This window comes from Pteropus alecto, unplaced genomic scaffold (assembly GCF_000325575.1).
Source record: "Pteropus alecto unplaced genomic scaffold, ASM32557v1 scaffold87, whole genome shotgun sequence".
In the NCBI taxonomy this organism is placed as follows: domain Eukaryota; kingdom Metazoa; phylum Chordata; class Mammalia; order Chiroptera; family Pteropodidae; genus Pteropus; species Pteropus alecto.
The window spans coordinates 2463337-2474810 of NW_006443225.1; positions in this window are offsets into that span (position 1 = coordinate 2463337).

Here is an 11474-nt window from a genome sequence, read left to right on the forward strand (position 1 = left end):
AAGCTATCTAGGAGTCCTCAAAAAGCACTTCTTTAGCACAAATTCTGGTATGATTGAACGGGATTTGTTATGAATAACAAAAGATGCTAGAATCACTCAAGAAATTCCAAAGGTTTTAGAAGCTCTGTGCAAGGAACTCAGATAAAGACTAAATATATATTTGCCATTATACCACATGCCCCTTGAAAAGTGAACTTGCCTGCAGACAGCTTTGGAAATAATCATGTTTCTTGCTGCTTGTCTTCACTGATGGCCAAACTCTCCTCTTATTGACCAATTCATACATTCAGAGAAGTTTAGATTGAATTTTAAGTTGGAAGAATTTGACAGCAAGGGTGTCTGCGTCTTCATTTTAGGTGGTACATCATCTGCCTGTACACTCTAAAAGTAAAAACGACTAATGTATTGAGTTGTGGTTTTCTTGATTTTGAAAGCACCTCTTCCAAGGAATTTCTGATAAAAGATTCTTGCATTTAGAATTTCTTGCATCATAGAAACTCTAACTCAGGGAAGAGTTAGTCAGACATGCTCCTCTCAAAAAAGGCTTATACTTCCAATAGTATGTAAAATGGTTTTAACATGAACTCTCAAGTTTATTCACAAAGAGAGGAAGTTGGAGCTTATGACTCAGCTTCACTCAGAGTCAGCTTTTTTTTTTTTTTTTTTTACAATGAAAGTTTTGTCACACTTCTCTCAGGGTGCAGATGAGGATTCTATCCTTGCTAACCATGATGTAACCTTTAGCAGGTGTATTCAGGATGGAAGCAGTTGTCTTTATTCTTTTGCAACATTGGTTGTGAAAGGGGGAAAGGCCTTGACTGGCATTTGAAAAAGATGGCTGTGAGGGAGGCGCCCGTGAATGCAAAGGAACAGCTATTTCTGGCTCAGACCTGCTCAGAAACGGAACAGAATATTCACTGGTGACACTAAAAATCACAGGTGATTTGTTCTTTGTTTTAAAAAATTCATTCTTATACTAATTATCAATTTGTTAACAATTTTCTAAAATCATTTCGGAAGAGAAGTGATACAGCCAAGCATTTTTGCCTCTTGTTAGATAGCATCGTAACTATTTCCATTTTATAGCAAATACAGGAGCTCCAACTGGACTCAGCACAACAGGCAAAGCTGCAGTCAGCAGAACTTGATTTTATTTCCACTGTGGAGCTTATCTATTGGAAGAACTTGGGAAAAGATAATACATTCACTCCAACAAAAACAAAACTTAGATTCTCTGACCTATAGTAACTGAGAGAGATTATGAGGTTTAATTGGATGATCCAGGCATGTAAAACTTATCACAAGATCCAGCATCATGCACAGAACAGACCATTCCTGCATCTCATCTTGTTTAATTCGGAAACATAATTAGAAGCTGAAGTCTGGGAATCTATTAGATCCATTTAACACTGGTCTCAAAAGGTCCTGGTATGATATAATTGCAAACAGCAAAATGCTTATCTCTTATGTATTTTATGATTTATTTCTATATTAAAAGAAAAAAGAAAATATTTTTATACTTACTTTGCATTATTTCCACAGGGTGGTAATGTGACCTGTCCCTGTTTGTTAGTATGTGCAGTATTACCTAATCTTTAATTACGTAGCCTTAATATTATTATTTTTTGAAAGGAAGTGAATCATTGTCATCTGCTTTTAGAAAATTAAGTTATAGACAATGTGCTATTAAAAATCTCTAATCAGTTTTGATAATTTTACAAGAAATTCTTAAGAACAATAGATATTGCTAATTTTGGTATGAAATATTTGTGAACTCCAGGAACACAAAAGACTTTCACTAACTATACCATAAAATCAAAGAAAAGTTGTGTCTTATTGTGTACTATTGTATCTTGTTATAAGTAATTAGTTTGGTATTAGAAGTATCGATCATTTCAGACACATCCAAACCAGTGAGAGCAGTAATTAGGTAAATTAAGAATAAATAATTAAAAATAAAAATTTGTGTCTTGATCTAAAGCTTTTCAAAATATTGTGTGTGTTCCAGAACAAGTTCATTATGCAGAGCAGTGTCTAGGAGGGTAAAATTAAGTAGAAAATCACATTGTAGACTTCTCAGTTTAATCTTAATCTAAATGATACTCAACTGCCTAACCACAAATGAATACATATGCTCATTATCATTTAAATACTGTTTTGCCAAAACATTAATTTGGATTTCCATTTCCTTTTCAATTAGAAATCCAGGAAAGCAGAAAAGTAAATGCCTTTGCCACTAAGACACCAATATTGGAAATCAGGTGAGGCATATGCAACTGACACCAACATTGTGCCAGTCAGTTTAAATCTCGTCATATGTTAGCTGTTAATACCTATGTGAGAATTACCTTTGCTAGGAAGTCCTTTGACATTTTCCTTGTGCTATTCAAAGATGGAGGTACGTTTAGAGTATAGTATACAGTTATAGTACACATTTTTATTTATTAGAGCACTTTCTTTGGTCTTTAAATTTCTGTCTGGTATAAGTTTAACCCCCAAAGAAACATAAATTTTCTAAAACAGCTCATTTCCCTTAAATGCCTGTCCTGCTTTAAAGTAGGAGCAATACAAGCAATGGAAAGAACACTGTTGGGTACTGTGCTGTCCAGATAAATGCTTGATTGGAACAAAGTGAAAATATATTTTCCTTTCCTGATTTTTTTTTTGGCTATCACAGTTTTTAGAATTAAAACAATTTTATCTCCCGGTTATTATATCCTTACATAATTTAGTCAAAAAGTACCTGGGAAATATGCCCAAAGGTTGAAGAAGCACCAGTACGACAATGTGAAAAATCTGGACTAAACATGTTTGATTTGTGGGAACAATTCCTTCTGGATAGAGTAGAAAAATTGTTCCATATTCCTGCCACTAAGTGCAACTAAAAAGTCTGGGCATTGTATGTATAACAAACATAAGTAGACTCGGAAAGGTAGAAAGAAGAAGAGAATCTGACCAGGGACATCAGGTCCCAGGGAACGACATGGAGATGTATCCCTGGGTTTTCTTTTTGCCTCTTATATCCCAGACTGAACACTGGAGAAGCTAGCAACCTGGAAATGCCAGTGGGCACACACATAAACCAAAAAATAAAAAATCCTCAGTAAAAATGTTTCTCTCTCAGTCAAATGCCAGGGGAGGAGCAGTCTAGAAATGCAGAAAATCTTTTAGGGAATAACCACTCTACTCTAGTCCAACACCAAAATAAAAAATAAAAAAAAAAGTGTGGCTGCCTCCTCCCCTCTGCCCCAGAGACTGAGTACAGAGCCTAGATTTCCACCCTCTCCACCCTCATAAGATGCCCCGATTCCATGGACAGGCTGATATCAGAAAAGAATGAAGTGCCAAATGTTTCACTCGTGCTGGATGGTAACGAGGCCCCCGCTTCCACGAGACCTGGACTCCCCCGTCATCTGATAACAACGAGGTTCTCTTCCACACACTGCGTAGGGATAACAATGTCATCCCCTCCCCCATGGTGTGAGGGGAGGTCACTTTGGAAGCAGTAACAGGATACTCCTAACACTCCTAGCCAGGGTGATCAGTGAAGGCCGAGTGGGGAGCAGGAACTTCCAAGACCCAGCAATAATGAGGATTACATCACCCCTAGTGTAAAGGCAGATCAAGAGGGGATATGGTGCTTCCACACTCTGTAAGGCAGGTATGAGACAGTACTCCCACTTTCTTTTCCTAGAGTGGTGTCAAAAAAAAAAAGCACATAAAACAGATTTAAGTAAGATCCAGACTCTTATAATACCCAAAGTATCTAGATTACAATTAAAATCACTCATCATAATAAGAACGAGGAAAATCTTAATGAGAAAAAAAATCAATAGACAAGAAGAGAGAGAGAGATGGCAATGATGTTGGAATTATGATAAATGTTTTAAAGCAGTATCATAAAATTAATTCAAATGAACAATTATGGACATGTTTGAAATGAACGAAAAAAATAGAAAATCTCAGCAAAGAAATATAGGTGAAGACAACAAAATGGAAATTTTAGCATCGAGAAAATATAGTATCCAAAATAAAATACTCAATGGATAGGCTCAAGAGCAAAGTGAAGGTGAAAGAGGTGAGAATCAGTGAACTTGCAGACAGACCTAGAGAAATTACCCAGTCTGAACAACTGACATAAAATAGATGGGGGAGGGGACTGGGAAGAATAAAGCCTTAGGGATTTAGGGTACTATAAGAATAAAGATCTAACATTTATGCTATTAGAAGAAAGAAGCTAAAAGTATTTGAAGAAATAATGACTAAATATTCCTGAAATTTGCTAAAATAAATCTACAGACTCAAGAAGCTGAGTGAACTCCAAACAGGATAAATCTAAAGAAATTCATGCAAAGACACATAATAGTCAAATTTATAAAAAGTAAAAAAAAAAAAAAAAGGAAATGTGAAGGAACTAGAATAGCTAAAACAATTTTGAAAAAAAATACAAAGTATGAGGAATTCAGTCTACCTGATTTTAAGACTTATTACATATTTACAATAATCAATACTGGTGACATTGGACACATCAGTCAATGGAACAGGTTAGAGAACCCAGAAATAGCCCAGGTGATTTTTAACAAGGGTGCAAAAGTGATTTAGTGGAGGAAGAAAAGCCTTTTCCACTAATAGCATTGTAGCAATTGGACCTCATAAGCCAAAAAGAAACAATGTAAACTTCAATCTAAACTCAATGCCTTATGCAAAAAATAAGTTAGAAGGGAGCATAGGTTTAAATGTAAACTATAAAACCGTAATATGTTTAGAGATAAGAAAACATAGAAGAAAAAGTTAGGAACTTGGGGATTCAGTAAGAGTTCTCAGACATGAAAAACGTAACCCATAGAGGAAAACAATGATAAATTAGACATCATCGAGTTTAAAAATTTTACTTTGCAAAAGGCTCGTTAAGGCAATTATTTAAAAGAAAAGTTACAGACTGTGAAAAAAGTATTTGCAAACCGCATATGTATTAAAGGACTTATCTCTAGGCTATATAAAGAACTCTCAAAACTTAACAATAAAAAACAAACCAACGTCCAGTTAGAAAATGGGCAAAAACATGAAGAGACATTTCACTGAAGAAGATAGATGGAGAGAAAATAAGGACATAAAGAATGTTCAATGTCACTAGCTATTAAGACCACAATACAATGTCATTACATACCTGTTAGAACAACTAATATTTTAAAATAAGAAAAATATCAAATGCTAGTGAAGATGCAGAGAAACCGGATCTCTCATACGTTGCTGGTGGGAATGTAAATGGTACAGACATGGTGGAAATCAGTTTGATAGTTTGTTAAAAAATAATTAAACGTACTAAACATAACATATAGCCCAGGAATTGCCCTCTGGGCATTCATCAAAGAGAAATACAAACTCTGTCCACACAAAAACCCACATGTGATTGTTTATAGCAGCTATATTTCAAACAGCCCCAAACTACAAAAACCAACAATGTCCAATAATAGGTGAATGGTTAAACAAACCCATACTATGGAATACCACTCTGCAATAAAAGAAGGCACAAAAATAGAAAGGAATGGAACAACTTGGAAAAATCTCAAGGACATTAGGCCAAGTGAAAAAAATCTAATATAAAAAAGCCACTGTATATTTTCCCATGTGATTCCATTTATATAACATTCCCACAATGACGCAATTATAAAGATGGAAAATAAATTAATGCCAGGGGTTAGGGATAGTGAGAGTAGGAAGATAAGTGTGGCTACGAAACGGTACCACACGGAAGAGCTTTGTGGTGGTGGGATGATTGTGTATTTCAATTGTGGTGATGTTTACACAAATCTGCACCTGCAAGGACATGACACAACCATCCACATATTTTATGCCAATGTCAGTTTTCTGGTTTTGATATAGTACTCTACATTTACGAGTTAACTAGTAGGAGAACACTGGATGAAAGTATGTTGGTTCTCTCTGTGCTCTCTTTGCAATTTGTTATGGCCTATAATTATTTCAAAGCAGAAAGTTTTTTAAAAAATCTTAATTTGGCTCTGATGTTCCGTGGAACTCGCTTATCTATATGACATGCTGTGTTGCAGAATCAAGCAGCCGTTTAAAGTATAAGTAATTTTTTTACTTGTCCACCAGGTGATAATTTGGGTCATTGTGTTTTAGGTTTCTATTCCTTTGACTTGGGAAAGATCAATAAAGTCCTAGTTGGGCAGAAGAATTTGAGAAGCAGCATCTGTGTTTCTTCATTATTTTCAAATGCAGAATAAAGCAACAATGGATATTTTAGTTGTTCTATAAATAAATACTTCCTCTTTCTTTTAATGGAGACAGATAGATTGAGTCCCTGTTGAGTGGCCATTAAGGGAAGTATGGTCTGGAAGATGATAAATGATTCTGGAGCTAATATTACCTAATAGACATTTTTTCTCAAAGTACTACATTTTTTATATACTTGAACATTCCTGAAAATTCATCTATCAATCCTAGACTTAATTCTAATTAAACTGAAATCCATTTAGTTTTTGTTTTAGAATTAGTACAACTAGAGCATGTTTATTTTTTACACGCTTAAAGCTTCCCTTATAATGCATAGCTAAATGTTATTTGGCAAGTCGCTCTGGTTTTGCATCCTTCAATATCCTTTGATGATACTTTCTGGTGCCAGCACGGCCTGAATCACAGAACTAAAAAAGACCTTACACATCATCTGGTTCAGAGGACTCAAATTGACAGACAACAAGTGTCCTCTCTTGGCACATGACTATTGTTTAATGGAATTTGAATGTCTTTAGATTGCGCACAAGATATTCCTTTGAGCACAGCCCAGAACAGCCTTTCGGGGTCACCTCCACTGCTTTTCCACAGTATATTCCTTATTCAAAATTTGAGTGTGAAACTCCTCCTTGTTTAGTGCTCTCAGAGTTGAAAAAACAGATACTATAGGTGGTTTAGATATCAAGGTCACATAGCTAATTTATTATAAAGCTGGATCTATGTCCATGTCTCAGTCTTCTCATCCCCCACTTATTCCATTGCTCTGTACACCCAGCAGGCATTTTTTAAAAAGCCTGGTCCTGAGGAGAGATCCAGAAACCCCACATGTGCAGAAAAATTTCTCAATGTGTCCAAAAATGCTCAAAAGAGCAGCTTGACGGGAGACCTAGGCCTAGTTCAAAGTGATCTCTTGTTGAGTAATGTGGATCAGACTCTACTGCAAGAAACAGCCCACTTCTCTGTCAGCTCTCCCACCCCCAATTGATTTTGTGCTTCCTGTTTTTCTGTGCTTGACAAAGAAAGCAAAAGTAACATGCTGTCAATGGACAGTTGCCAAAAAAGCAGAATGGCCTTTAAAGAAATCACTTGCTTCAAATTCCCAATTGTAATTCAAAGTTGCCTTCCAAGAAGACACTGCACTATGCTAATGACATGTTAAATCATTAAGATCTTTCTATTTGTGTATTGATTGTTTAAGCAGAATGTTATGACAGGGAGGTATTGGTGCTAGCAGTATTGACCCACTGTCAGTGTGTTCCTAAGCAGGCAACTCTGGGGTATACATTACAGCAACTCTGATGTATTGCCCGTCTTAATCATCTCATCAAGACCCTTGATGTTGCGTTGAGACAGTCTTTTGGGAACTTTAATGTTCTAGAAGAATTGAGAAAATATAGGCCATATAAAAATAATATGAATAGTCATTATTTATTGAGTGGTTTCCCTGAGCCAGGAACAGTGCTAGGAATTTTACTTATCTCATTTCTAATAATTAACACTATTCATGAGGATTATACTGTCTTCTTTGTACGTTTGGTGAAACTGAGACTCAGAATAGTGAAGTCACTACTGAACACTCTGGGCTGGTAATGGCTATTATCAGAATTTGAGCTTAGATCCATCTGAGGTGAAGTTCATGTTCTCAAAATGTCTGTACTTTGTTTAAATAATAACTCTAATTTACTCTATCTTCTCTCTCTTTGATCTCTGGGGTATCAGACAAAGAGTCAGCAGTTTGGAGGTTCCAACTCTTATTAAAGTCAGTTCTCCTCCCCTTGGTGGCAAGGTGAGGGACATCGGGCAGAATGGGTGCTGCACAGCAGGTACCCCTTTGACGTAGTAACAAACATACATATTCACACACACACTTGGCACCAGCCAGAAGCCAGCGCACCCTCACTGGTGACTCGGACACATGACCTGTCTAGTAACAACCTCCAGGGAAGTCGGCAGTGCTGAGGCCTGCGGGGAAAGGGAAAGTTGGGATTAGAAGAGATATTTTGACACGTAGTAAATAGAATTTTCAAAAACAAGGATCATTTTTAAAAGGCTAAATAAATTACAGGAGAGTGTTCATATTGAGATCCATGGAGATGTCTTACAGATAGAAAAATGGGGAAAGGGACAGGCTTAAGAGGAGAGAGCACTCTGGGTCCCACTGGCCACCAGCAGAGCAGTGCTTATTGCTGTTTATACAGTGGAGATAATACATAAGCTTTGTCCTTTCAAGAGAATTCTCAATGAAGGGAAAAACTCAGAATTGGGAGTTGAATTGGTCTGAAATATTTTAAAAATTTCTAGTTTATTTTATTTTGACTTCAGAATTTTAGAAAGATTTCCATTCCTTGACTGCCTCCCTCCCTCCCTCCCTCTCTCTCTCTCTCCTTCCTGTTAATTTAAAAACTAGGATTATCTTACCCTAACAATCATCCTATGAACTTCCTCCTACATTTTGCTTTCTTAGCATAGCACAACCATTTGCTAAATTCTACATTCGCACACTAAATGGATTAGCTTTCTGTCAGACAAAGGGGTAGCCATTGTATTGCATGAAGTAATAACATTCTTTTCTGTCAACAGGAACTAATCGTTTTCTTGCTGCCTTTTCTAGAATACTATACTCTGAACTTTAAAAGCTCCTCTCATTTTGATGTTTTTTTTTTCATCTTTAATATCTTTTTCTTATCCAGGTCTTCATTCATTAATCCTTAAGCATGGCTCATTCTCTGCTCTCTTTTCTGCTTCTACCCCACATTGTTCTTTTACTAAACTTTGGGCTCTGTTCAAAGTCTTTTTAAGTATTTGTTTTCTCTTCTTTTCATAACATTATTTACTTAAGAAATTTAGAAATAAAATTTTAAGACTTTTCCTCCCAAATTGACTCTTATCCATGATTTTCCCTAAGACCAACATACCATCAAAAATTAGATATAAAAATCTAGCATTGTTTTTATTTCAGTTTAAGAAACATTTATTGCACGCTTCTTACTTGTTATGTGCATAGTATACAGAATCTCAGGACTCACACAGTTAGTGCCAGAAACTCCCTCCTCTGGCCTCTTCAGGGTCACTCTCCACAACTTTCCTCCTGACCTCTTATTCCTCTAGCCCATAAACATCTCTCTCCCATCTTAAAAGAAAAATAAATATGTCCTGAACCACACCAGTATCCAGATACAATTCTCAGCTTCAAAGCCAAATTTCAAAAAGTAATGCACTGGATGTCCTGTATCTATTCTTACAACTCATGTTTAATGTTCTGACCCACTGCAACCTAATCCATCTGTTGCTATACCACCCATTCTACTCCTACTTTCAAAAAATATAACCTACCCTTAAAAATCCACATGGGTTATTATTCACCCTACATTTGCACATATCTATTATAAGTCTGTTTTCCTTCCTAGACTAAACCCTATGAGGACAAGGATCATGTTTTACTTATTAGGTGCTGTTTAAATTACCATTAATTCTTTTTAACTTAAAAAAAAAATAGCAATTATGGTTTAACCCACTATCTCTGTATCCTTAGCACTAAATACAGTATGTAGCACAAAGTTTAAGTTCAATAAACACTCAATAACTTAACTGTTACATAAAACATTCACGCCATATGGACTTGTTGCAAACTTTTAACTGATATTTATTTCTCAGAATTTACCTTCTCATAAATGTTGTTTTCTAAAGAGTCAAAAATCAAAATATATTTCACTGAAAGAAAAAGTTATCTATGTAATTTTAGACTCTACTATATTGTAAATATTATAATATACATATAGTCCTATAAATATACTAAAATTGTGTGTGAAACCATATAAAAGATATTTAATTTGTCACTGTTATCTTACAGTCATTATAGTTGTAGTAAAAATTTGGAACTCATGCAACTTCTTTATGAAAATTGCTTCAACTTTCATTTTGGTTATTACTTTAAAATGAAAAGACAATGCTATCTTAAAAGCAAATTTCTAAGTTATATTTAGAGCATAAACTGTATGTCTTTTTCTTATCACACGGCAGTGTTTAAGTGTTAGGGGATACTAACCATTTTTCTGACTTAGAGAGCTGAGTTCACCTTAAAATTTTCATCTTGGAAAGCAGTAGAGATATAGAGATCCTCTCTCTAATCAGAAGCATGTCTTGAAAAAGGCAGAAAGGTATTCTACTTTTCATTTTCTCTAGAACATGCACTTCATTTTTTTCTTTGTCTTTGAATTAATAATGTGTTTCTTAATCTCTTTTCAATGATTGGATCGCAATCCTGGATGTTTTTGTTGTTGCTATCATTCTTGTGGAGTTTTTCGGTTTCTTGTTTTTGTTTTTGTTTTGTCCTGGAGGCTGTTGAACTGGGAAACCCACATGGTATTATCTTCCATATTAGCAAATCAAATATTTCCATTAAGTAGATTAGAAAAGTTGAAAGTGCAGCCAACATAGAGAAGTGAGCAGCCTTTACAAATGACAGCCCAGGCACAGAAGCTAAAATCTACCAGGATTTTACTTCTCCTCACCCCTAGAAAGACCCCGAAGTGTCATGAGAATGCGCCCCCACTGCTATGCATACCTGTAGTAGAAAGGACACTCTTGGTGAGTTTGTTTGTCCACCTTCTCTGAAAGACTATAGGAAGCAGAGTATACTGCAGCCTTAGCAAAAACAGAATTAGCAAAAAGAAGGAAGGAAACTAATCATTATTATGCAGATACTGTGTTGTATATACCTTTACATATCCATTAACATCTTGGCTATAATGAGGTAATACAGGTAAGGTTTTAAGTTCTGCTTTGGCAAGAAAAGTCCAAATGCCCACCCCATGCTAAAGTTGAAAAAAATGTCTATAATCATTCAAATTTCACATTCACAAAAATGACTCTTTGATTCATTTCAAAGGAAAGGAAGAACTCAACTTTCTGAAAGGTAAAATGTTTGTGAGTTGAATACTATGCCTTTGAGTAAATAGCCTGAATCACTGGCCACGGCTTCCACAAATGGAAATGGAAATAAGAATTTTTGTTTCTCAGGGTTATTGTGAGCACTGAAAACATTGAACATTTGAAAGTGTTTTGTAAATGTAAAATGTGAAACAAATGCTGCTATCTTAGCTTCTACTTTTTGAAGAAGTTGTTAACAATCTATGCAGAGCTGCTTACCTCTTAGCACTCTGAAGGCTGCCTGTTATATTCTCACTGGATCTTGAAAAAAAATGAGATGAAGTGGAAAG